Here is a 27816-nt window from a genome sequence, read left to right as displayed (position 1 = left end):
CTAAGAAACTGCAGGACACAATCAATACCGAAGACTGGATATACTATACCTTCAGAATGAGCCTCATCCAAAACATTTATGTCATCTTCATCTTCATCATAGTCAAGAAGTAATAAGTAACCGTTCTTTGGTACCACCCACATTTTCTTTGCCATTTTTCTCTTAAGCACTCAGTTGTCTTCTCAGTTACAAAAATAAAAAGGAAAAAAGAATAAAAACATAGCAATCTGAATCCAAAGGTATCATTTAAATAGTTAAAAATGTCAAAAAGTCAAATAATTATCTTAGCTCATTGAAAGATTGTTTCTTTTGTTTTTTAACACTTATATTTTTAATAATTTGTCTTTATCATAGAGTTTTGAATACATATTCAATATAATGACATATATATATATACATATGTATACACACACACACATACACACACACACACACATATATATATATATATATATATATATATATATATATATATATATATACCCATACATATATATATATATATATGTATTCCCTTACAATTTCCTCCATGTATCCCATTTATCATGTCCCTCTCCCTCCTAACTTTGTTTTAAAATCTTCTTTAATTTACGTATTTAAAAACCTTCTTTAGAACCCAAGTTAACAATCTACCATTTCTCAGTTTAAAAAAAGGCAAAAACAGGCCAGCCTTTAATGTGTGAGTCCTCCCCTTCCCACCAAAAATGATGAGCAAAATGTGTTTGCATTTAAACTTTGAGGCATCTGAATTTTGATCCTATATCCCAAAGATTCTTTTTAAACAAAACATCAGCAATTACGTTTTTCAGTGTATCTCAGTTTTAAAGTAAATTCACAGTACTATTCAGAAAGATAACGAGCATGGTAACTATATATTCATGTCAAGAAGACCCAATGCTCAGTCTACAACAAACACTCGCCGCCACCACCCACACAGAAAATCCTTATATTGGAGAAACGTGGGATTGGGGGAAGCCGAGGATTTCAAACATCTGCAGATTTTTAGTTCAAGGCTTGCCCAAGCCAGGCCAGCCTGAGCTACAAAGGAAGATCCCTTTCTACAGAAATAAAACTGAGAGAAAACGCTGAACTTGGTGGTGCAAGTCTTTAATCCCAATACATGGGCGACTGAGACAGGAGGATCGGTGCTCAGAATCCTTCCCAGATTACTTATTAATCTCTTGCAATGTCTCCTCTTCTTCTTTTCATTCATTCTTCCTACACCACTCCCTTCTCTGCAATGTCCATAGAGTGTATACCAAAGGAACACACCATAGAGAAGACAATGAAGAGGGAGGAATCCTCAGTGTATTTCTAATGGATCCCGGACAGCACACAGGACAAGCACCAAGTTGGACCCTAAGGCTCCTTACAGCACACAGGACAAGCTCCAAGGCTCCTCACTCACAGACCCATGCTCCCTCGACCCCCAATCCTGCAGCCATCTCGCTGATCCTATCCCCAGGACCCAAGATTGTGTCCTCCAAGGGTTCACAATCCTCTAAGGCCCTGACCTATTCAATCCTCTGCCATGAATATGGTCCTCCACCTTCATTTAACAATCAGAAGCCATAGGAAATGGGGAACAGGAGGCTTTTCCTCACATAGTGACCACCTGGGCCTGATATGCCACACCGTGACACACCTCGATTAACTGTCCAACAACCCTGATCAGAGCAAATTATCACTTACAGGTTATCTCAGAGGTGAACTCCTTCACAACAGCACCCTTCCGTGCTCAGCTCCTCAACTGTAAAAAACCGTTGTCAGCAGAGATGCCTGGACAGAGGCTTCTGAGGACCCTTTGTGACGCAAGCAGGAGTAAACAGGTCTCACCCAGGGACTGTCCTGATTGGCTGAATATATCCTGCGCATGTGTACATGGAGTACCAGGCACCATTGCTTCAAAGGGAGTTTTCAGGAGGTGGGAATGAACTACTACTGGCTTTAAGACACTTTCTAGGTTCATAAGTCCATACAGACTTGAAAAACTTGAACAAACGTGAAACATACAAAACAATGCAAATGACACTACTTTATTTCAAATGTAGAGGCTCTTGTATGCAATTTTGGTTTCTATTTATTTATGTGCATAACATTTAATGTGTGTGGACTTTTTCTGAATGTACTTACGCACACCACAAGAGTTTATTCTGTCCTAAGAGATCAGAAGGGAGCATCCAGATCCCCTCTATCCCCTGGTACCCTCCTGTCTCCACCTTCCTAGTACTGACCTTGATTACAAGAATGTGCCTGACCCTTCTGGACCTCTCTCTCACTTATGCCTCTGTTGCCTACAGAGTCTGGAAGTGTGCACTGATTCTCTGAAACTTTAGCTGTGCATAAATTGTGATCCAAGATATGGGTGTTTTGTGCCCGGTCATCTGCATAGAACAGGTGCTTTTAACAGCTGAGTCATTTTTCCAAGCACTGTTTTGTGCACTTATTTGCACTCCTCTGGCCTCTTCTGGTACCAGGCATGCATCCGGTGTGTTTAAATTTATGGTGACCCAACACCCACCCACACACACCCACACACATTCACACACACACACACACACACACACACACACACACACACACACACACTGTACATACACATATGCCCAATGATAATTTTTAATTTTCATATTTCTCTATAACTCCTTTTGTACTATTTCATGCCTTGTCCAACTTTATTGTGAGGTGTATTCCTTTTCTTTCTTTGTTTTTTGATTGTTTTCAATTTTTTACTAGATATTTTCTTCATGAACATTTCAAATGCTATCCCGAAAGTCCCCTATACGCTCCCCCTCCCCGTCCTTCTCCCCTAACCATCCACTCATACTTCTTGGCTCTGGCACTCCCCTGTACTGCAGCATATAAAGTTTGCAAGACCAAGGGGCCTCTCTACCCAGTGATGGCCGACTAGTCCGTCTTCTGCTACATATGAAGCTAGAGACACAAGCTCTTGGGATAATGGTTAGTTCATATTGTTTTTCCACCTATAGGGTTGCAGACTCCTTCTGCTCCTTGGATACTTTCTCTAGCTCCTCCATTAGGGCCCTGTGTTCCATCCAATAAATGACAGTGAGCATCCACTTCTGTATTTGCAAGGCACTGGCATATCCTCCTATGAGACAGCTATATCAGGGTGTGTTCAGCAACATCTTGCTGGCATGTGCAATAGTGTCTGCTTTTGGTGGATAATTATGGGATGGAAGCCTAGGTGGGTTAGTCTAAGGATGGTCCATCCTTTTGCCTTACCTCCAAATTTTGACTCTGTAACTCTTTCCATGGGTATTTTGTTCCCTATTCTAAGGATGTATGACATATCCACGCGATGATTTTCATTCTTGATTTTCTTGTGTTTTGCAAATTGTATATTGGGTATTGTAAGTTTCTGGGTTAGTATCCACTTATCAGTGAGTGCATTTCAAGTCACTTCTTTTGTGATTTGGTTATCTCACTCAGGATGATATCTTCCAGATACATCTATCTGCCTAAGAATTTTATGAATCCATTGTTTTAATAGCTGAGCAGTACTCCAAAGTATAAATGTACCACATTTTCTATATCCATTCCCCTATTGAGGGACATCTGGGTTCTTTCCAGCTTCTGGCCATTATAAATAAGGCTGCCATGAACATACTACTGCATGTGTCCTTACTACCAGTGTGACCATCTTCTGGGTATGTGCCCAGGAAAGGAATTGCTGGATCTTCAGGTAGTACTATATCCAATTTTTTGAGAAACTACCAGACTGATTTCCAGAGTGGTTGTACAAGCTTGCAATCCCACGACCAATGGAGGAGTGTTCTTCTTTCTCCACATCCTTGCCAGCATCTGCTGTCACCCGAATTTTTGATCTTAGCCATTCTGACTGATGTGAGGTAGAATCTCAGTTTTTATTTCTATTTCCCTGATGGTTAAAGATGTTGAACAATTTTTTTTTCAAGTGCTTCTCAACCCTTCGGTATTCCTCAGTTGAGAATTCTTATTTAGCTCTGTACCCCATTTTTAATGGGTTATTTGAATTTCTGGAGTCCAGCTTCTTGAGATCTTTGTATATATTGGATATTAGTCCCCTATCAGATTTAGGTTTGGTAAAAGTTCATTCCCAATCTGTTGCTGGCCTTTTTATCCTATTGACAGTGTCTTTTGTTTTACAGAAGCTTTGCAATTTTTTTCTGGTCCCATTTGTTGATACTTAGTCTTAAAGCACAAGTTATTGCTGTTCTGTTCAGGAAATATTCTCCTGTGCCCATATCTTCGAGGCTTTTCCCCACTTTCTCCTCTATAAATTTCAGTGTCTCTGATTTTATGTGGAGGTCTTTGATCCACTTAGACTTGAGATTTGTACAAGGAGATAAGAATGGATCAGTTCTCATTCTTCTACATAATAACCACCTGTTGTGCCAGCACCATTTGTTGAAAATGCTGTCTTTTTTCCACTGGATGGTTTTAGCTCCCCTGTCAAAGATCAAGGGACCATAGGTGTGTGGGTTCATGTTTTAATTTTATTTGGTATTTATTTCATTTAAATTTCCAATGCTATACCAAAAGTCCCCCACAAGCTCCCCTCACTACCCCCTTACTCCCACTTCTTGGCCCTGGCATTCCCCTGTACTGAGACATATAAGTTTGCATGACCAATGGGCCTCTTTTTCCACTGATGGCCAAATAGGCTAACTTCTGATATATATGCAGCTAGAGACATGAGTTCTGGGGGGTACTGTTTAGTTCATATTGATCTTCCACTTATAGGGTTGCAGATCCGTTTAGCTCTTTGGGTACGTTCTCTAGCTCCTCCATTAAGGGCCCTGTGATCCATCCAAAAGCTGACTGTGAGCATCCATTTCTGTGTTTGCTAGGTCCGGGCATAGTCTTTCAGCAAAATCTTGATGGTATATGCAATAGTGTCAGTGTTTGGAGGCTGATTATGGGATGGATCCCCGGATATGGCAGTCTCTAGATGGTCCATCCTTTCGTCTCAGCTCCAAACTTTGCCTCTGTAACTCCCTTGCACGAGTGTTTTGTTCCCAATTCTAAAAAGGGGAAAAGTGTCCACACGTTGGTCTTTGTTCTTCATGACTTTCATGTGTTTCTCAAATTGTATCTTATGTTTTGGGTATTCTAACTTTCTGGGCTAATATCCACTTATCAGTGAGTACATATTCTGTGAGTTTTTTTGTCATTAGTTTACCTCACTCAGGATAATGCCCTCCAGGTCCATCCATTTGCCTAGGAATTTCATAAATTCATTCGTTTTAATAGATGAGTAGTACTCCATTGTGCAAATGTACCACATTTTCTGTATCCATTCCTCTGTTGAGGGGCATCTGGGTTCTTTCCAGCTTCTGGCTATTATAAATAAGGCTCCTATGTACATAGTGGAGCATGTGTCCTACTTTCTGGTCAGAACATCTTCTGGATATATGCCCAGAAGTGGTATTGTGGGATCCTCTGGTAGTACTATGTCCAATTTTCTGAGAAACCACCAGACTGATTTCCAGAGTGGTCGCACAAGCTTGCAATCCCACCAGCAATGGAGGAGTGTTCCTCTTTCTCCACATCCTTGCCAGCATCTGCTGTCACCTGAATTATTTAGCCATTCTGACTTATGTGAGGTGGAATATCAGGGTGGGTTCATTTCTGTGTCTTCAATTCTAATCCATTGATCTACCTGTCTTTTGCAGTACCAGTTACATGCAGTTTTTATCAGGTAGTACAGCTTGAGTTCAGCCATGGTGATTCCTAAAGAGGTTCTTTTCTTATTGAGAATAGTTTTTGCTATCCTAGTTTTTTTGTTGTATTTTTGTTTTTTGGTTATTTTTTTTTTGTTTTGTTGTTTTTGTTTTTGTTATTCCAGATGAATTTGCAAATTGCCCATTCTAACTCAGTGAAAAATTGAGTTAGAATTTTGATGGGTATTGCATTGAATCTGTAGACTGTTTTCGGCAAATAGACATTTTTTACTATATAAATCCTACCAATCCATGAATATGGAAGATCCTTTAATAATCTGAGTTCTTCAATTTCTTTCTTCAGAGACATGAAGTTCTTGTCATACGAGACTTTTCACTCCCTTATTTACAGTCACACCAAGGAATGTTATATTTTTTGACTATTGTGGAGGGTGTCGAATCCCTATTTTCTTTCTCATCCTCTTTATCCTTTGTGTAGGGAAAGGCCACTGACATGTTTGAGTTAATTTTATATTCAGCTACTGCACTGAAGTTGTGTATCAGGTTTAGGATTTCTCTGGTGTAATTTTTGGGGTTACTGATACATGCTATCATATCTTCTGGAAATAGTGATATTTTGCCATCTTCCTTTCCAATTTGTATTCATTTTTTATCCTTTTGTTGTTGAAATGGTCTGGCTAGGACATCAACTAGTATGTTGAATAAGTAGGGAGAAAGTGGGCAGCCTTGTCTAGTCCCTGATTTTAGTAGGATTGCTTCAAGTTTCTCACCATTTACTTTGATGTTGGCTACCGGTTTGCTGTCTCTTGCTTTTTCTATGTTTATGTATGGGCCTTGAATTCCTGAATTCCTCAACTTTTATTATAAATGGTGTAGCATTTTATCAACTGCTTTTTCAGCATCTAATGAGATGATCATGTGGTTTTTGTCTTTGAGTTTGTTTCTATAGTAGATTAAGTTGATAGATTTCTGTATACTTAACCATTCCTGCATCGCAGGGATGAAGCCTACTTGATCATGATATATTCTTGGATTCAGTTTGCAAGAATTTTATTGAGTATTTTTGCATTGATATTCATAAGGGAAATTGGTCTGAGTTTCCTTTCATTGGGTCTTTGTATGGTTTGAGTACAATTGTAATTCTGGTTTCATAGAACAAATTGAATAGTGTACCTTCTCTTTTGATTTTGCATAATAGTTTGAATAGTATTGGTATTAGGTCTTCTTTGAACATCTCATAGAATTTTACGCTAAACCCATCAGATCCTGGGCTTTTTGTTGTTGTTGTTGTTGTTGTTGGGAGACTATTGATTACTGCTTCTATCTCTTTAGGGGTTATGGGAGTATTTCCAGGGTTTATCTGCTCCTAGTTTCAATTTGGTACCTGATATCTGTCTAGATATTTGTCCAATACATCCAGATTTTCCAGTTTTGTTGAGTATAGGCTTTTGTAGTAGGATCTGATGATTTTTTTGGATTTCCTAAATTTCTGTTGTTTTGTCTCCCATTTCATTTCTGGTTTTGATAATTTGGATACTGTCCCTGTGCCCTGTAGTTAGCCTGACTAAGGGTTTATCTATCTTGTTGATTTTCTCAAATAACCAGCTCCTTGTTTGGTTGATTCTTTGTATAGTTCTTTTTGTTTCTACTTGGTTGATTTCAGCCCTGAATTTGATGGTTTCCTGCCTTCTACTCCTCTTGGGTGAATTTGCTTCCTTTTGTTCTAGAGCTTTTAGTTGTTCTGTCAAGCTGCTCCTGCATCCTCTCTCCAGTTTCTTTTTGGAGGCATTCATAACTAATTTTTCCTCTTAGGACTGCTTTCATTGTGTCCCATAAGTTTGGGTATATTGTAGCTTCATTTTCATTAAACTCTAAAAAGTCTTTAATTACTTTCTTTATTTCCTCCTTGACCGAGTTATCATAGAGTAGATTGTTTTTCACCTTTCACGTGTATGTGGGTTTTCTGTTATCTATATTTTTTATTGAATATCAGCCTTTTTCTGAGGTAATCTGATAGGATGCATGGGATTATTTTAATATTTTTATATCTGTTGATGCATGTTTTGTGACTGATTAAATGGTCAGTTTTGTAGAAGGCATCATGAGGTGTGCAGTACAATATGTGTTTTGTGCTTTACTAAATTTCTTTTATGAATGTGGATGCTTTTGCATTTGGAGCATGGATGTTCAGAATTGAGTTTTCATCTTGGTATATTTTACCTTTGATGACTATGATTTCCCCCCTTTGTCTTTTTTAGCAAATTGTATCTTATATCTTGGGTATCCTAAGTTTTGGGCTAATATCCACTTATCAGTGAATACATATTGTGTGAGTTCTTTTGTGATTGTGTTACTTCGCTCAAGATGATGCCCTCCAGGTCCATCCATTTGGCTAGGAATTTCATAAATTCATTCTTTTTAATAGCTGAGTAGTACTCCATTGTGTAAATGTACCATAATTTCTGTATCCATTCCTCTGTTGAGGGACATCTGGGTTCTTTCCAGCTTCTGGCTATTATAAATAGGGCTGCTATGAACATACTGGAGCATGTGTCCTTTTTACTGGTTGGGACATCTTCTGGATATATGCCCAGGAGAGGTGTTGCTGGATCCTCCGGTAGTACTATGTCCAATTTTCTTATATATTTTGTTGAAGATATTTGCTGGACGTTTAAGTGAAATTCTTCCTTCTCATCTACACCTATGTGGTCTGTGAATTTTTTCATGGGCATACTGAGCTTCTGGGCTAATATCTACTCATCAGTGAGTGCATATCATATATTTTGTGATTGGGTTACCTCCCTCAAGATGTTATCCTCCAGATCCATCCATTTGCATAAGAATTTAATAAATTCATTTTTAAATAGCTGTGTAGTACTCTATTGTGTAAATATACCACATTTTCTTTATCCATTCCTCTGTTGAAGGACATCTGTGTTCTTTCCAGTTTCTGGCTATTACAAATAAGATAGCTATGAACATAGTGGAGCATGTGAAATTACTACAAATGGGAACATCTTCTGGGTTAATGCCCAAGAGTCGTATAGCTGGGTCCTTAGGTAGCATTACGTACAATTTTCTGAGGAACTACCAAAATGATTCCCAGAGTGGTTGTACCTGCTTGCAACCACACCAGCAATGGAGGAGTATTCCTCTTTCTCCTCATTCTTGCCAGCACCTGCTGTCACCTGCGTTTTGATCTTAGCCATTATGAATGGTGTAAAGTGGAATATCAGGCTTGTTTTGATTTCCAATTCCTTGATTACTAAGGATATTGAACATTTCTTTAGGCGCTTCTCAGCCACTAGATATTTAATAGGTGAGAATTTTTTGTTTAGCTCTGTACCCCATTTTTAATAGGGTCATTTTTTCTCTATCATTTAACTTCTTTAGTTCTTTGTATATATTGGATATTAGCCTTCTATTGGATGTAGGATTGTTAAAATTCTTTTCCCAGTTTGTTGGTTTCCATTTTGTACTACTGACAATGTACTTTGCCTTACAGAAGCTTTACAATTTTATGAGGTCATATTTGTTAACTCTTGTTGTTCAGGATATTGTCCACTGTGCCCAAGTGCCCAAGGCTCTTCCCAATGTACTTGTCTATTAGTTTCAATGTATCTGGTTTTATGAGTAGGTCTTGATCCATTTGGAATTGAGCTTTGTTCAAGGAGATAAGAATGGATCAATTTGCATTTTTCTACAAGCTAACTTCTAATTCAAAGAGCACCATATGTTGAAATGCTCTCTTTTTTCTACTGGGTTTTTTTTAGCACCTTTGTCAATAAACACATGACCACGTTTTTTGATTCATTTCTGGTTCTTCAATCCCATTCCACTGATCTACATGCCTGTCTCTGTACCAATACCATGCAGGTTTTTTAAAATTATTATTATTATAATTGCTCTGTAATACAACTTGAGGTCAGAGCATGTGTTTCCACCAGACGTTCTTTTATTGTTGAGAATAGTTTTCACTATCCTAGGTTTCTTGTTATTATCAATGAATTTTCAAATTGTTCTTTCTTTTGAGATAACCCCCAATCTAGTTCTTCAGGACCCACATGAAGACAAAGCTGTACATCTACTACCTTTAAGCTGAGAGGCTTAGATCCAGCCTGTGTACTTTGTTAGTTACTTAGAAGCAGAATAGTTAATATAGTTTGTTGTTCAAGAGCTTTGGTTTTATTCTTGCATTATTTGTTCTTCTCTCTCATGGAACTATACACTTAGCATGTGTGCACTACACATTCAACTCCCAAAGTAAATTTCATCAAATCTCCAAACTCAGAGGTTATCAATGAGTAGTCCACTAAATCCTACTTATTTCTGTTGTGTTTTTTAACAATTGGAGAAGATTGACATTCCATGTGTAAACTCTATCAATCATGGTCTAATCTCTCAGTAAGCAAAAGGCATGAGTGGTATGTGGATACGCCATCTTTATCCCCTACTATCTTTTTATCTTCTATTTTTATTTTATACCAAGCCGAATTCCCCTTATAGCTTTTGTACCAGTCACAATGTATTATGATACAATCCTCCTAAGGCCAATGATACTCAGGCTTCTATGTCTCCAGGAACATGCTATTCTATCTATTTGGGCTTTTGTTACCTTATCTGCCTAAAAACTAATAATCATTAATCATATCAATTTGTTCTATTTATACACACACTGTGCATGTATGTTATATGATTATGATTATTATTACAAAAGGCATATTTTTAAAATTATTTTATTAGGTATTTTTCTCAGATACATTTCCAACGCTATCCCAATATCCCCCATACACTCCCCCCCCCACTCCCCTACCCAACCAGTCCCACTTTTTGGCCCTGGTGTTCTGTATATGCCCTGTACTTGGGCATATAAAGTTTGCAAATCCAATGGGCCTCTGTTTCCAGTGATGGCCGAATAGGCCATCTTTTGATACATATGTAGCTAGAGTCAAGAGCTCTGGAATAAGGGTTAGTTCATAATATAGTTCGACGTATAGGGTTGAAGATTCCTTTAGCTCCTTGGGTACTTTCTCTAGCTTCTCAATTGGGGGCCCTGTGATCAATCCAATAGCTGACTGTTAGCATCCACTTCTGTTTTTGCTAGGTCTCAGCATAGTCTCACAAGAGACAGCTATATCTGGGTCCTTTCAGCAAAACCTTGCTAGTGTATGCAAATGTGTCAGAGTTTGGAAGCTGATTATGTGATGGATCCCCGGATAAGGCCATCTCGAGAGGGCCCATCAAAAGGGATCATTTTTTATATTTTCAAAGGACTCTGATGAACAAATGTGAAGATTAGATTACCCCACAGATGATCAAATTTGACACAGTAGAAATATACTGAGACTTCAATGTCTCCAGCTTGCCAACCAAGTTCTCTTTCACACATAGTCTGTCTTTTTATGTTTCTATAATATATTTTTATTACGTATTTTTCTCAATTAAATTTCCAATGCTACCCAAAAGTCTAGCATACCACCCCCATTCCCTGACCACCCAGTCCCATTTTTTGGCCCAAGTTTTCCCCTGTGATGGGGCATATAAAATTTGCAAGTCCAATGGGTCTCTCTTTCCAGTGATGACCGACTAGGCCATCTTTTGATATATATGCAGCTAGAGTCAAGAGCTCCAGGGTACTGGTTAGTTCATAATGTTGTTGCACCTATAGGGTTGCAGATCCTATAGCTCTCTAGGTATTTTCTCTAGCTCCTCCATTGGGGGCCCTGTGATTCATCCAGTAGCTGACTGTGAGCTTCCACTTATGTGTTTGCTAGGCCCCGGCGTAGTCTCACTAGAGACTGCAATATCAGGTTACTATCAGCACAATCTTGCAAGTGTATGCAATGGTTTCAGCGTTTGGAGTCTGATTATGGGATGGATCCCTGGATATGGCAGTCTCTAGATGGTTCATCCTTTTGTCTCAGCTCCAAACATGTCTCTGTAACTTCTTCCATGGGTGTTTTGTTCCCAATACTATTAGGGGCAAAGTTTCCACATTTTGGGCTTCGTTATTCTTGATTTTTAAGTGTTTTGCAAATGGTAACTTATATCTTGGGTATCCTAAGTTTCTGGGCTAATATCCACTTATCAGTGAGTACATATCATTTGAGTTCTTTTGTGATTGGGTTACCTCACTCAGGATGATGCCCTCCAGGTCCAACCATTTGCCTAGGAATTTCATAAATTCTTTAGTTTTAATAGGTGATAGTACTATATTCTGTAAATGTACTATATTTTTGTATCCATTCCTCTGTTGAGGGGCATCTGGGTTCTTTCCAACTTCTGGCTATTATAAATAAGGCTGCTATGAACATAGTGGAGCATGTGTCCTCCTTACCGGTTGGCACATCTTCTGGATATATGCCCAGGAGATGTATTGCGGGATCCTCCAGTAGTACCATGTCCAATTTTCTGAGAAACTGCCAGACTGATTTCCAGAGTGGTTGTACAAACTTGCAATCCCACCAACAGTGGAGGAGTGTTTCTCTTTCTCCACATCCTTACCAGCATCTGCTGTCACCTGAATTTTTGATCTTAGCCATTCTGTCTGGTGTGAGATGGAATCTCAGGGTTGTTTTGATTTGCATTTCCCTGATGATTAAGGATGCTGAACATTTTTTCAGGTGTTTCTCAGCCATTCGGTATTCCTCAGTTGAGAATTCTTTGTTTAGCTCTGAGCCCCATTTTTTAATGGGGTTATTTAATTTTCTGGAGTCCACCTTTTTGAGTTCTTTATATATACTGGATATTAGTCCTCTAACTGATTTAGGGTAGGTAAAGATCCTTTCCCAATCTGTTGTTGACCTTTTTGTCTTATTGACCGTGTCTTTTGCCTTACAGACACTTTGCAGTTTCATGAGGTCCCATTTGTCAATTCTCGATCTTAAAGCACAAGCCATTGCTCTTCTATTCAGAAATTTTCCCCTATGCCAATATCTTTGAGGCTTCTCCCCACTTTCTCCTCTATAAGTTTCAGTGTCTCTGGTTTTATGCGGAGCTCCGTGATCCACTTAGATTTGACCTTAGTGCAAGCAGATAGGAATGGATCAATTCCATTCTCCTACATCATAACCACCAGTTGTGCCAGCACCATTTGTTGAAAATGCTGTCTTTTTTCCACTGGATAGTTTTAGACCCCTTGTCGAAGATCAAGTGACCATAGGTGTGTGGGTTCATTTCTGGGTCTTCAATTCTACTCCATTGGTGTACTTGTCTTTCGTTATAAACAGTACGATGCTGTTTTTTTTTTTTTTTTTTTTTTTTTTTTTCACAATTTCTCTGTAGTAAAGCCTTAGGTCAGGCATGATGATTCCACCAGAGGTTCTTTTATCCTTGAGAAGAGTTTTGGCTATCCTAAGTTTTTTGTTATTTCAGATGAATTTGCAGATTGTTATATGTAATTCGTTGCAGAATTGAGATGGAATTTTGATGGGGATTGCATTGAATCTGTAGAATGCTTTTGGCAAGATATCCATTTTTACAATGTTGATCCTGTCAATCCATGAGCATGGGAGATCTTTCTATCTTCTGAGATCTTCTTTTATTTCTTTCTTCAGAGTCTTGAAATTCTTATCATACAGATCTTTCACTTCATTAGTTAGCATCACGCCAAGGTATTTTATATTCTTTGTGACTATTGAGAAGGGTATGGTTTTCCTAATTTCTTTCTCAGCCTGTTTATCCTTTGTGCAGAGAAAGACCATTGACTTGTTTGAGTTAATTTTATATCCAGCTACTTCACCGAGACTGTTTATCAGGTTTAGGAGTTCTCTGGTGGAATTTTTAGGGTCACTTATATATACTATCAGATCATCTGCAAAAAGTGATATTTTGTCTTCTTCTTTTCCAATTTGTTTTCCCTTGATCTCCTTTTTTGTTCGAATTGCTCTGGCTAGGACTTCAAGTACAATGTTGAATAGGTAGGGAGAAAGTGGGCAGCCTTGTCTAGTCCCTGATTTTAGTGGGATTGCTTCCAGCTTCTCACCATTTCCTTTGATGTTGGCTACTGGTTTTCGGTAGATTGCTTTTATCATGTTTAGGTATGGGCCTTGAATTCCTGATCTTTCCAAGACTTTTATCATGGATGGGTGTTGGATTTTGTCAATTGCTTTCTCCGCATCTAGTGAGATGATCATGTGGTTTTTGTCTTTGAGTTTGTTTATATAATGGATTACGTTGATCGATTTCGGTATATTAAACCATCCCTGCATTCCTTGAATAAAACCTACTTGGTCAGGATGGATGATTGTTTTGATGTGTTCTTGGATTCGGTTAGTGAGAATTTTATTGAGTATTTTTGCATCTATATTCATAAGGGCAATTGTACTGAAGTTCTCTATCTTTGTTGGATCTTTCTGTGGTTTAGGTATCAGAGTAATGAATATAGAATGAGTTGAGTAGAGTACCGTCCACTTCTATTTTGTGGAATAGTTTGTGCAGAACTGGAATTAGATCTTCTTTGAAGGTTTGATAGAACTGGAACTAAACCCATCTGGTCCTAGGCTTTTTTTGGTTGGGAGTCCATTAATGACTGCTTCTATATTTTAGGGGATATGGGACTATTTAGATCGTTAACTTGATCCTGGTTTAACTTTGGTACCTGGTATTTGTCTAGAAATTTGTCCATTTCCTAAAGGTTTTCCAGTTTTTTTGAGTATAGCCTTTTGTACATGGATCTGATGGTGTTTTGGATTTCTTCAGGGTTTGTTGTTATTCTCCCTTTTCATTTCTGATTTTTTTTCACTGTTTTTTTTTTATTACATATTTTCCTCAATTACATTTCCAATGCTATCCCAAAAGTCCCCCATACCGCCCCCCACTTCCCTACCCTCCCATTCCCATTCTTTTGGCCCTGGCATTCCCCTATATTGGGGCATATAAAGTTTGCAAGTCCAATGGGCCTCTCTTTCCAGTGATGGCCGACTAGGCCATCTTTCGATACATATGCAGCTAGAGACAAGAGCTCCGGGGTACTGGTTAGTTCATCATGTTGTTCCAACTATAGGGTTGCAGATCCCTTTAGCTCCTTGGGTACTTTCTCTAGCTTCTCCATTGGGAGCCCTGTGATCCTAAATCAAATAAGGGACTAATATCCAATATATATAAAGAACTCAAGAAGGTGGACTCCAGAAAGTCAAATAAACCCATTAAAAAATGGTGCTCAGAACTGAACAAAGAAATCTCACCTGAGGAATACCGAATGGCAGAGAAGCACCTGAAAAAATGTTCAACATCCTTAATCATCAGGGAAATGCAAATCAAAACAACCCTGAGATTCCACCTCACACCAGTCAGAATGGCTAAGATCAAAAATTCAGGTGACAGCAGATGCTGGCGAGGATGTGGAGAAAGAGGAACACTTCTGCATTGTTGGTGGGATTGCAAGCTTGTACAACCACTCTGGAAATCAGTCTGGCGGTTCCTTAGAAAATTGGACATAGTACTACCGGAGGATCCAGCAATACCTCTTCTGGGCATATATCCAGAAGATGTCCCAACCGGTAAGAAGGACACATGCTCCACTATGTTCATAGCAGCCCTATTTATAATAGCCAGAAGCTGGAAAGAACCCAGATGTCCCTCAACAGAGGAATGGATACAGAAATTATGGTACATTTACACAATGGAGTACTACTCAGCTATTAAAAAGAATGAATTTATGAAATTCCTAGCCAAATGAATGGACCTGGAGGGCATCATCTTGAGTGAGGTAACACAATCACAAAGGAACTCACACAATATGTATTCACTGATAAGTGGATATTAGCCCAAAACTTAGGATACCCAAGATATAAGATACAATTTGCTAAACGCATGAAACTCAAGAAGAATGAAGACCAAAATGTGGACACTGTTCCCCTTCTTAGAATTGGGAACAAAACACCCAGGGAAGGAGTTACAGAGACAAAGTTCGGAGCTGTGATGAAAGGATGGACCATCTAGAGACTGCCGTATCCAGGGATCCATCCCATAATCAGCTTCTAAACGCTGACACCATTGCATACACTAGCAAGATTTTGCTGAAAGGACCCAAAGATAGCTGTCTCTTGTGAGACTATGCAGGGGCCTAGCAAACACAGGAGTGGATGCTCACAGTCAGCTATTGGATGGATCACAGGGCTCCCAATGGATTTCTGATTTTTTTAATTAGCATGCTGTCCCTGTGCCCTCTAGAGAGTCTGACTAAGGGTTTATCTATCTTGTTGATTTTCTCAAAGAACCATCTCCTCATTTGGTTGATTCTTTGAATAGTTCTTCTTCTTTCCACGTGGTTGATTTCACCCCTGAGTTTCATTATTTCCTACTGTCTACTCCACTTGGGAGAATTTGCTTCCTTTTTTCTAGAGCTTTTAGTTGTGTTGCCAAGCTGCTACTGTGTGCTCTCTCTAGTTTCTTTTTGGAGGCACTCAGAGCTATGAGTTTCCGTCTTAGAAATGCTTTCATAGTGTCCCCATATCTTTATGTATGTTGTGGCTTCATTTTCATTAAACTCTAAAAAGTCTTTACTTTCGTTCTTTATTCCTTCCTTGACCAAGGTATCTTTGAGAAGTGTGTTGTTCATTGTCCACGTGATTGTTGGCTTTCCATTATTTGTTTTGTTATTGAATATCAGCCTTAGTCCATGATGGTCTTCTAGGATGCATGGGACGATTTCAATATTTTTGTATCTGTTGAAGCCTGTTATGTGACCAATTATATGGTCAATTTTGGAGAAGGTCCCTTGAGGTGTTGAGAAGAAGGTATATCCTTTTGTTTTAAGATAAAATGTTCTGTAGATATCTGTTAAGTCCATTTGTTTCATCACTTCTTTTAGTTTCACTGTGTGCCTGTTAAGTTTCTGTTTCCACGATCTGTCCATTGATGAAAGTGGTATGTTGAAGTCTCCCACTATTATTGTGTCAGGTGCAATGTGTGCTTTCAGCTTTACTAAAGTGTCTTTAATGAATGTGGCTACCCTTGCATTTGGAGCATAGATATTCAGAATTGAGAGTTCCTCCTTGAGGATTTTAACTTTGAAGAGTATGAAGGGTCCCTCCTTGTCTTTTTTGATAACTTTGGGTTGGAAGTCGATTTTATTCTATATTAGAATGGCTACTCCATCTTGTTTCTTCAGACCATTATCTTGGAAAATTGTTTTCCAGCCTTTCTCTCTGAGGTAGTGTCTGTCTTTTTCCCTGAGATGGGTTGCCTGTAAGCAGCAGAATGTTGAGTCCTGTGTGTGTAGCCAGTCTGTTAGTCTATGGCTTTTTATTGGGGAATTGAGTCCATTGATAGTAAGAGATATTAAGGAAAAGTAATTGTTGCTTCCTTTTATTTTTGTTTTTAAAGTTGGCATTCTGTTTTTGTGGCTGTTTTCTTTTTGGTTTCTTTAGGGATTAATTTGTTGCTTTTTCTAGGGCGTGGTTTCCGTCCTTGTATTTTTTGTTGTTGTTGTTGTTGTTTTTTTTTTTCTGTTATTATCCTTTGAAGGGCTGCATTTGTGGAAAGATAATGTGTGAATTTGGTTTTGTCGTGGAAAAATTTGGTTTCTCCATCTATGGTAAATGAGAGTTTGGCTGGGTATAGTAGCCTGGGCTGGCATTTGTGTCCTCTTAGGGTCAGTAACACATCTGTCCAGGATCTTCTGGATTTCATAGTCTCTGGTGAAAAGTCTGGTGTAATCTGATTGGCCTGCTTTATATGTTACTTGACCTTTTTGCCTTACTGCGTTTAATATTCTATCTTTATTTAGTGCAGTTGTTGTTCTGATTATTATGTGTTGGGAGGAATTTCTTTTCTGTTCCAGTCTTTTTGGAGTTCTGAAGGCTTCTTGTATGTTCATGGGCATCTCTTTCTTTAGATTTGGGATGTTTTCTTCTGTAATTTTGTTGAAGATATTTGCTGGCCCTTTAAGTTGAAAATCTTCATTCTCATCTTCTCCTATTATCTGTAGGTTTGGTCGTCTCATTTTGTCCTGGATTTCCTGGATGTTTTGAGTTAGGATCTTTTTGCATTTTGTATTTTCTTTGATTGTTGTGCCAATGTTCTCCATGGAATCTTCTGCACCTGAGATTCTCTCTTCCATCTCTTGTATTCTTTTGCTGGTGCTTGCATCTATAATTCCAGATTTCTTTCCTAGGGTATCTATCTCCAGCGTTTCCTCACTTTGGGTTTTCATTATAGTGTCCACTTCCCTTTTTAGGTCTTGGATGATTTTATTCAATTCTATCACCTGTTTGGTCATGTTTTCTTGCAATACTTTAAGGGAATTTTGTGCTTCCTCTTTATGGTCTACTACCTGATTAGCCGTGTTCTCCTGTATTTCTTTAAGTGAGTTATTAAAGTCCTTCTAGATGTCCTCATGAGATCATCATGACCATCATCATGAGATATGCTTTTATACCCGGGTCTAGTTTTTCAGGGTTGTTGAGGTGTCAGGACTGGGTGGGGTGGGAGTGTTGTGTTCTGATGATGGTGATTGGTCTTGGTTTCTGTTAATAAGATTCTGATGTTTGCCTTTCACCATCTGGTAATCTCTGGAGTTAGTTGTTGTAGTTGTCTCTGGTTAGGTCTTGTTCCTCAAGTGTTTATGTTAGCCTCTATCAGCAGACCTGTGAGACTAGTTCTCTCCTTAGTTTCAGTGCTCAGAGTACTCTCTGCAGGTAGGCTCTCCTCTTGCAGAGAAGGTGCCAAGATATGTGGTGTTTGAACCTGCTTCCTGGGTGAAGTTGTTAACCACTCACAGAGGTCTTAAGATCCAGTGGAGGGTCCTGTTTATACCTAACAGTTGTCTGCAGACTCCATGCCCAAGGTGCCTTTGTGCTGGCATGGATGGTCCAGAAGGGATTTGTTCCCAGATCAGGCCAAGTTTTCTGCTTCCCTAATTAATGCAGACTCAGGTCCCACGGAATTGGATTGTTGCAGACGTTGTGTTCCACTCACCAGAGGTCTTAAGATCCCGTGACAGGTCTTGTGGGTAGCTGGCAGGTGTTAGCCGACTCTGCACCTAAGCTACCCCAGTGCTGACGAGACCGGAAGGGACTTGTGCCCCTGATCAGTTCAGGTTTTCTGCATCCCTATCTAATGCAATCTCAGGTCCTGCACGACTGGATTGGAGCAGACACGGTGTTCCACTCACCAGAGGTCTTAAGATCCCATGGCGGGTGATGTGGGTAGCTGGCGGGTGTCAGCCCACTCTGCACCCTAGCTACCCCAGTGCTGGCAGGACTAGAAGGGCACCATAATATTTTCATACTCTTTTTTCATTGGTTCTTTTTTCCTTTGTTCTGAGAACCAGTGAAGTCAGAAAAATGTTTTTATTCATCTTTATTTAAAGAACATATTATTATTAATTATTATTATTATTACTGTTACCAATTTTTTAATTTACATCTCAAGTATTGTCCTGCTCCCACACTCCCTTGCACAGTTTTTCACACTTTTCCCTCTCACTTTGCCTCTGAGATGGGTATCATCATGGTGGTCCCCCTTCCCTGGGCCAGCAAGTCTTTACAGAATTATGCAGAACCTCTCCCACTAAGGCCAGTCAAGGCAGTCCACTGCTACATATATATTGTTGGCCTCAGTCTAGATTTACTTGCTCTTTATTTGGTGACTTTATCTCTGGGAGCTCCCAGCAGTACATATTAGTTGACACTGTTGGTCTTCCATGTTGCCAATCCCTTCAGTTCCTTCAATCCTCCCACTAACTCTTACATACATGTCTCTGACCTCACTCTAGTAGTTGGATATAAGCATCTACATCTGTCTCATTCAGTTGTTGGTATAGCATACAGAGGACAGCATTGCTAGGATTCCTCTCTGAAAGTACAACAGAGCATCAGTAATACTGTCAGGCTTTGGTACTTGCCCATGGGATAGATCCCAAGTTGGGCTGGTCACTGGTCTGCCATTCCTTTAGTTATTACTCCATTTCCCCCTGCATTTCTTTTAGATAGAAACAATTTTAGGTTGAAAATGAATAGACTCAATACAATTCCCATCACTATTCCAGTATAATTCCTCCCAGACATGGAAAGAAAAATTTTCAACATCATATGGGATAAAAAAAAACCCAGGATAGCCAAAACAATTCTGAACAATAAAAGAACATCCAGAAGAATCACTTAAGCAAAAGTAATAATAATAATTGTAATAATAATAATAATAATAATAATAATAATAATAATAATAATAATGAAGCACATGGAATTGGTACAGAGACAGACAGGTTTGTCAATGAAATAAAAATGAAAACCCAGGAATAAACACATACACCTATGGTCACTTGATCTTTGACAAAAAAAAAAAAAAAAAGCTAAAACCATACAGTGGAAAAAAATAAGGCATAAACAAATGGTGCTGGTCTAACTGGCAGTCTGCCTATAGAAGAATGCAAACTGATTCATAATTATCACCATGCACAAAGTTTAAATCTAAGTGGATCAAGGACCTCATCATGAAACCAAATACACTGAATTTAATAGAAGAGAATGTGGAAAATAACATCAAACACATTGGCATAGTGAGAAATTTCCTGAATATAACACACCAATAGCTGAGACTCTAATCCATAAATGGGACCTTATAGACCTTCAAAACTTCTGGAAGGCAAAGGACACTGTCAACAAGACAAAAAGCAAGGGTACAGAAAATTTTATTGTGTGGAGTCTTACTTCAACTAGATAAAACAAGTCTGTTTATTAGGAAATATGTTATCATATCTTGACCATTGTATCAAGGCCTGTAGTATTTTCAGAGGACTATTACTTAAACTCACTTGGTATTACCTTGAATCTGGTAGCTTATTTGTATCATTTATTACAGTTGTCCTCAACCTTCCTAATGCCAGCAATCCTTTAATACTGTTCCTTATGTTGTGATCACCCCAAACAAAAATATATATTTTTTTGCTTCTTTTATAAATGTAATTATAAAAATTTGCTTCAATTGTTCATGGTAAAATGTTGTTTTATGAAGATTGTGCAGAACAATATAGACTCCTTTATAGCCAATTATAATGTAACCTTAAAAGGAAAGACTATGATAATATCTCAAATTTTATTCCTATTGAACGAAAGAAAACTAAATTTAAGACATTACAGCCCTACCCAGAAAGTTTATAAAGTCCATATCTCATGTGGCATGCTATTTAGGAGCGCTTTTTGGCTTAGAGCAAAGAACAAAGGCTGTAAAGTCATCCCAGAAACCAACTAGCCTTTGAGATAAGAAAGGCATGCAAGGACAATCCCCCCAGGACAAACTCAAGATGAGTAGTGGACCACCTGCTGATATGGTTTGGGCTTAGCCAAATGTCCTGCAGACCAAGATAAAAACCCTCTCTTTAGAGTTACTCTCTGATGTTTAAATTGCCCATTTGTGTGTAACTGCACCAATTCTTCACCTACCCCCACTCCCTTCCTACATAAACCCCTTTACTATATATACTTTTGAGCCTTGAGGCCAACATCTGTTATCTCCTGTGTGAGATGCATGTCTGTCCTGGAGCTCCATCATTAAACTACCTCGTGTATTTACATCAAGACAGTCTCTTTGTTCATGATTCTTGGGTGCACACCGAATCGGGAGTCAAGTGGGGGTTTCCCCACTAGGTTCTTTCACTATCACTCTTGTTCTGATGATCTTGAAGAAAAATGTTGGTGGAAGTTATGTCAGAATGTACATTTATGACACATACAGAAGTAAGTGGTTGCTTAAGAGCCAGCTTCTATAAATATTTTAAATTAGGTAAAGAAATCATTTACATATACCAATTGCAAAGCCACAGATGAGAAAAATATCAGCCAATGTAAGTTGAAGGCAATTTTCTAGAAGCATATTTTATTTTTATGTTTGTCTCATGTACATAATTTCCATTATTTCTTTCAAATTCTGGGCTGTGTTGGGGTTATCTGTATGCTGCCTGGTTGGTGACTCTGTCTTTGGGAGCTCCCTGGGTTCTGGGTGAGTTTAGGCTGCTAGTCTTCCTATGGGTTTGCTCTCCTGAGCTTCTTCCAGCCTTTCCCTAGTCCAACCACAGTGATCCCTGACTTCCATTGGTTGGGTTAAAGTATCTGCAACCTTCTCAGTCAGCTCCTTGTTGAGCCTCAAAGAGAACAGACGTGCTAGCGTCCTGTCTGTAAGTATACCATAGCATCCATAATAGTATCAGGCCTTGGGGCCACTCTTCGAAGAATGGCCCCAAGTTGGGCTAATCAAAGTGCCTCCTTTCCCTCAGTCTCTTCTCTATTATTTGTCCCTGCAATTCTTTTAGATAGGAATAATTCTGGGTCAGTGTTTTTAACTATGGAATGGCAATATTTAAATATAACTTATAAAATGATGAGAAAAGATTACCTGTAAATTAAGTTTCTCTATACATAAACATAGTTTCCTCTTTTATTTAACTAAACATAGTAGTATTTTGATGCCTTTGAACTGCTGTATTCTCTCAAAATTGTTTTTGAAATTTACGAATATATTTTCTGTACCGATTAATTTCTTTTCATGGTTTTAATGGACATGGTGAATATAATAATATATGTTATGTTGGTTTGGTTTTTATCAAGATAAGCTTTATTATTTATTCGTGGAACCTGCTACCTTAAGATACATATCTTTATTAAAAATTAAATTTAGATAATTATTATTTCAATTGAATTTCCATCAGTGCTTATTAGTGTAAGTGTAGTATTAAGTATCCTTTGGTTTTCAAAGTACCTTAATGACATTTCATTTTTCATTACTGTCAAATGATTTCAATGGTGTTCATTTTTCTTGTATTTTTATCAGTTTCTCTCCCAGTACTCTGTTCCTCCATCTCTCTCATGCACTCACTCATTCCTCCTGTTTTCATCCTCACCTGACTCAAATCTACCACAAAATTTGTTTCCCTTCCTAGGAGATCCATAATTTCCCCCTCCATGAGCTCTTCTTGTTTTGCTTAGGCTCACTGTATCTGAGGATTGTAGTATTATTTTCCTTTAAAGAAAAACTAATGTTCAAATATAAATGAGTACATTCCATGTGTGTTTTCCTGTGTCTGGGTTACCTCATGCAGTATAATCTTTTCTAGTTCCATCCATTTGTCTTCAAATTTAAGGATGGTATCTTTTTTTTTTTCCTCAAAGAATAGTATTCCATTGTGTATATTCACCACTATTTCTTTATTCACTATTCAGTTGAGGGACATCTAGTTTGTTTACAATTTCTGACCACTATGAGTACAGCTGCAATGAAGATGAATAAGGAAGTGTCCTTGTGGTAATATAGAGAGTAGTCTAGGTAAATTCTCAAAAAGGTATATCTGGATCTTGAGACAGAACAATTTCCAATAGTCTGAGGAACCATTATGTTGATTTTCATAGTGGCTGTACTAGTTTGCTGTTCCATCAGCAATGGAGACACATTCCCCTTGTTCCAAATGATTGCCACCATCTGCTATTCCTTGTGGATTGAACTTAGGCATTCTGATAGGTGTAAGATGGAATCACAAAGTTGTTCTAAAGTGCACTTTCCTGATGGCTATAGACATTAAGAATTTTTAAGCATTTCTTTGCCACTTGATATCCTCTTGAGAATTCTCATTTTAGATGAGATTACCCATTTTCAATTGTATTTTTAGTTTTCTTACTATCTGGTTCCATGGGTTTCTTATACATTAGCTCTCAGTCAGATTTGGGCTTGATGAAAATATTTTCCCATTCTGTGGGTTACTGTTTTTGCCACTCAGTGTTGTTCTCTGCCTTATAGAATCTTTCCTGTTTCACAGGGAACCATGACAGTTTCAGTTATTCATATGATGGATTACATTTCTGATTGTTGTATGTTGATCCACCTCTGCATCTTGGGAGGAGATGTACAATAACATGATGTGTGATATCGATGTCTTTTTGTTTGGTGAGTATTTTATTATGAGTATTTTTGCATTAATGTTCATGAGGGAAATTGTTCTGTGATATACTTTCTTTGTTAAGTATTTGTGTGGTTTAGGTGTCAGGATAAATGTTGCCTCATAAAATGAACTTGGAAATATTCTGTTTGTTTATATTTTGTGAATGGATTCGAGTAGTTTTGGCATTATCAGTCCTTTAACAGTGTGATAAGAATTTGTATAATTTAAGTTTTAGTGCTGTTCATTTTGTTGACAAATGCCAGTACCCTTGCTTTTATGACATAGCTGCTAAAAATTAAAAGATTACCTTGGTGAAACTTTTTAAAAATATTTTTTATTACATCTTTCCCTCAATTACATTTCCAATGCTATTCCAAAAGTCCCCCATACCCTCCCCCCCACACTTCCCTACTCACCCATTCCCAGTTTTTTGGCCCTGGCATTCCCCTGTACTGGGGCATATAAACTTTGCATGTCCTATGGGCCTCTCTTTCCAGTGATGGCCGACTAGGCCATCTTTTGATACATATGCAGCTAGAGTCAAGAGCTCCAGGGTACTGGTTAGTTCATAATGTTGTTCCACCCATAGGGTTGCGGATCCCTTCAGCTACTTGGGTAATTTCTCCAGCTCCTCCATTGGGGGCCCTGTGTTCCATCCACTAGCTGAGAGTGAGCATCCACTTTTGTGTTTGCCAGGCCCCGTCATAGTCTCAAAAGAGACAGCTATATCTGGGTCCTTTCAGCAAAATCTTGCTAGTGTATGCAATGGTGTCACTGTTTGGAAGCTGATTATGGGGTGGATCCCTGGATATGGCAGTCTCTAGATGGTCCATCCATGAAACTTTTTTTTTTAATGAATATGAAGTGTCTTTTTTGTGTTTGCATTAATTTATTTTGGTTTGCAATTTTTCTTTTTCTTTTTTGGATATTAGAGTGGATAAACCAAGTTGCTTCATACGTCCATTTGTTTATACATGTTAGATCAGGGTAGTGAGAGCTCACATCATGAACTGAAAGCAGAAAGCAGAGAGAATCAATTGGTGGTAGTGAGATGATTATTTTCCTGATATACAGCCTGCAATAATATATGTCTTCCTAACCCCTATTCCAAACCTGCAAGCAACACTAACCATTTGGACCCAATTGTATAAATTCTAAAGATGATTGGAAACATTTCTTAATTAAATCACAACACTACCTTCTTTTCTTAACGTTAAGAGGTCACCATGGAGAAAATAGTTGAAAGATAGCAAGAACCAAAAGTAGTGAATGACTACAAATAAAGTCTGTTTTCCAGAAACAATAAGGTATTTGTACATGTAAAGTGATAGTGACTATAACTATATGTTGAAGAAAAATTCAACATCAAGCCAGGCAAAGCCCAGCATGTAGGGGTGAGATCTTTAGAACATCCCATTGCTGGCTAATGATTATAAACCACTTTTTTTTTTTTTTTTGGTGTTCACTTTTGGGAGATATAAGTTAGCTTTTTCTTTTTTTATGGATATGAAGCATGCACCTAATGACAGCAGAGCCTGAATATGGTGGGTTAAAGAAGAAATGTCTCCTATAGGCTTAAACATGTGAATACTCCATCCTCTTTTGGTGCTGGTATTTCCGAAGGTGCAGTTATTTATGGTGATGCCTGAAGAAGTGTGTAACTGGAGGCTGGTGTTGAGAATACTTAACACTGCTGGATTTCCAATTTAGTCCCCTTCTTTTTGCTTGTGAAAGAAGAGGGCTCAGTGTATCCTCCTCATTCTATTCCTGACACTTGCTGACATACAATCCTACCATCATGAAGTCTTTTCTATCTGAAAGTTTATGGTCAAAATATATTCCTTCTGTAAGGTGCCTTCGTCATGTTATTTTATCATAGCAGCTGGAAAGGAACTAATATTGGGTTAAAAAAAAACACATAAAATATGAAGGAGACATTTACTCCTACAGGGATATGTAAGGAATAGAAAGTATAAAACGTGGAATGGAACCTAAACACCCTTGACGTAAGAATAAGAAAATTAAATAACTTTAGTCAATAGATATTAGGCTTCTTATTAGATTCAAGGCTCACAACACAGGAGAGGAAACATGCTCATTAATGCAAAATTGACCAAAAAGCAGTAGCTCAGGGTGTGATAGGACATAGGGGATAACCTACTGTTATTATTTTTAGCTAGATGTATACAGTATCAATAAATCCCCACATGAAAAACAACATGCATATTTGGGTAATATTTAGCAGTAATATGAACCTAATTTTATTATTTGAAGCAAAACATATATAAATAGAAAATGTTATATAATTTGAAATAAAAGATACATAAACAATTGCATACATTGGTTTAATAAGTAAATTGAAACTGTAAAGTTCTAATTAAACTGTACATGCTCATTTACTTATAGCTTATTTGAGGTATAGGTTTTTACAGAGTTACTTAGTAGTGAGATTTCTTATGACTTTTGCAGATATCCTTAGTTTATCTTACCTTCTTCTATATTCCTTCTACATTAATCTTTCTCATTAGAACCTGACTCTCCAAAGTATCCCCAGAAAATATGACAATCACAATTACCCATGCTGCCATCAGTAGCCATATTGAAACCCACATTTCATGTTGCTTCTGAAGATATTGTTAATGTCAAGGATCCCTGAAGCCATCAGAATATACAGTGAAATTCACAGTCAGTAAAGCTCCCTCAGATCATGTTGAGTTAAATGTTCTGAGATATGATTTGTTGAGGTCACATATATACTGGCAACAGAGAATGCATGGCCATGATACTTTAGGCCTCTAGAAACAATCATGTCAGTGATCCCTGCTGCATTATGGGACTACATTAATATGACAGTCTTGAACTGCATTAGAATAATTACTGATGTGAATTATCTATAATTCTGCCACATTCATAAGTGTTCTGCCATTTATAAACATTTTTATGTCCTATTTCATTCTGTCACTAGACAAGAGGCTTCAGTCATGGTCATCCCAGCTATCTGAAATTTTCTTGATATCCCTGTTATTCCTGGCAACATACACCATGGTATATTCGAGATCCATGCTGCTACAGGCAACCAGGACATGAATGAACCCTCTTGCCTACTTGAATCTGCTGATGACATAAAAAATACCAACAGTCAAGAAAAATATATTAATATTACTCATACATGATGCCACTAGTAACCATATTGAAATCTATAGTCAGTTTTGTATAAGAAGAGCTCCCTGATATCTGAGAACCCAAGGCCAAATGAGTCTATAGTGAACATCATTGTCAGTATTACTGCCTGTGGTCATAATTAGGTAAGTGTTGTGTGATGCTACTGAAGAAACCATTGATGCCAGTGATCCTACCTGAAACCTGAAGCTATGTTGAGGTCAGTGCTGCATGCTGTCACCAGTAACACGAAGGAGTCGATTTTTAATATTGCTGATGGAGATCATGGTGATGACTATGATCTGTACTGCTTCTGGAGAAACTGCTGAATTCCATGGTCCATACTGATAACCAAGATCATTATGAGGTAAGTATTCTGAGCTGGCACTGAATAACAGATCAGTGGCTGAGATTCTACATATTATAAGGAATTCTGTTGATGTTCCTGATTCATCAATTTTGCCCTCAATTTTGAGCAAACAATGTATTTTGAGGTTTGTGGTCCTACCTGTAAGAAGAAGCTATACTGATGTCAGTGATGCATTTTGTGAACAGAAACTGGGCAGGAGTCCATTATATCTATTGCTGATGGAGATGCTGATGATGGCTATGATCTGTGTTGCTGCTTGAGAATCTGATAAATTCCAAAGTCTTTACTGATGCTTGAATTCATATTGAAGTAAGTTTTCCTAGTTGGCACTGAAGATCAGACTGATGTCTGAGATCATACCTGATACAGGAAATTCTCTTTATGTTTACTGATGAATGGATATAGCCGCAGATGTTAAAAATGAAATTATTACAGATGTATGTTATCCATTTTTCTGCTCAAATAGTGCGAAGATTCTCGCCATCTATAATAATTTTGATGTCACTATGCATCCTGCCTCTTGAATTACCTTGATGTCCTAGATTCTTCTTGGCAACAGACTCCACTTTGTATGCCAGATGCCTGGTGTCATAGGCAACCAGGTTAGGAGTGAATCTTACTCCCACTTTAGACAAATTATTGACACCAGAGACCCCAAAGCAAAGTGAATCTTGCTCCTACTTTAGACTAATTAATGACACCAGAGACCCCAAAGCAAAATGAAGCTT

Source organism: Mus caroli, unplaced genomic scaffold (assembly GCF_978045245.1).
Source record: "Mus caroli unplaced genomic scaffold, Mus_caroli_1 scaffold_5, whole genome shotgun sequence".
Classification (NCBI taxonomy): Eukaryota; Metazoa; Chordata; class Mammalia; order Rodentia; family Muridae; genus Mus; species Mus caroli.
This window is presented reverse-complemented; position numbering follows the sequence as displayed.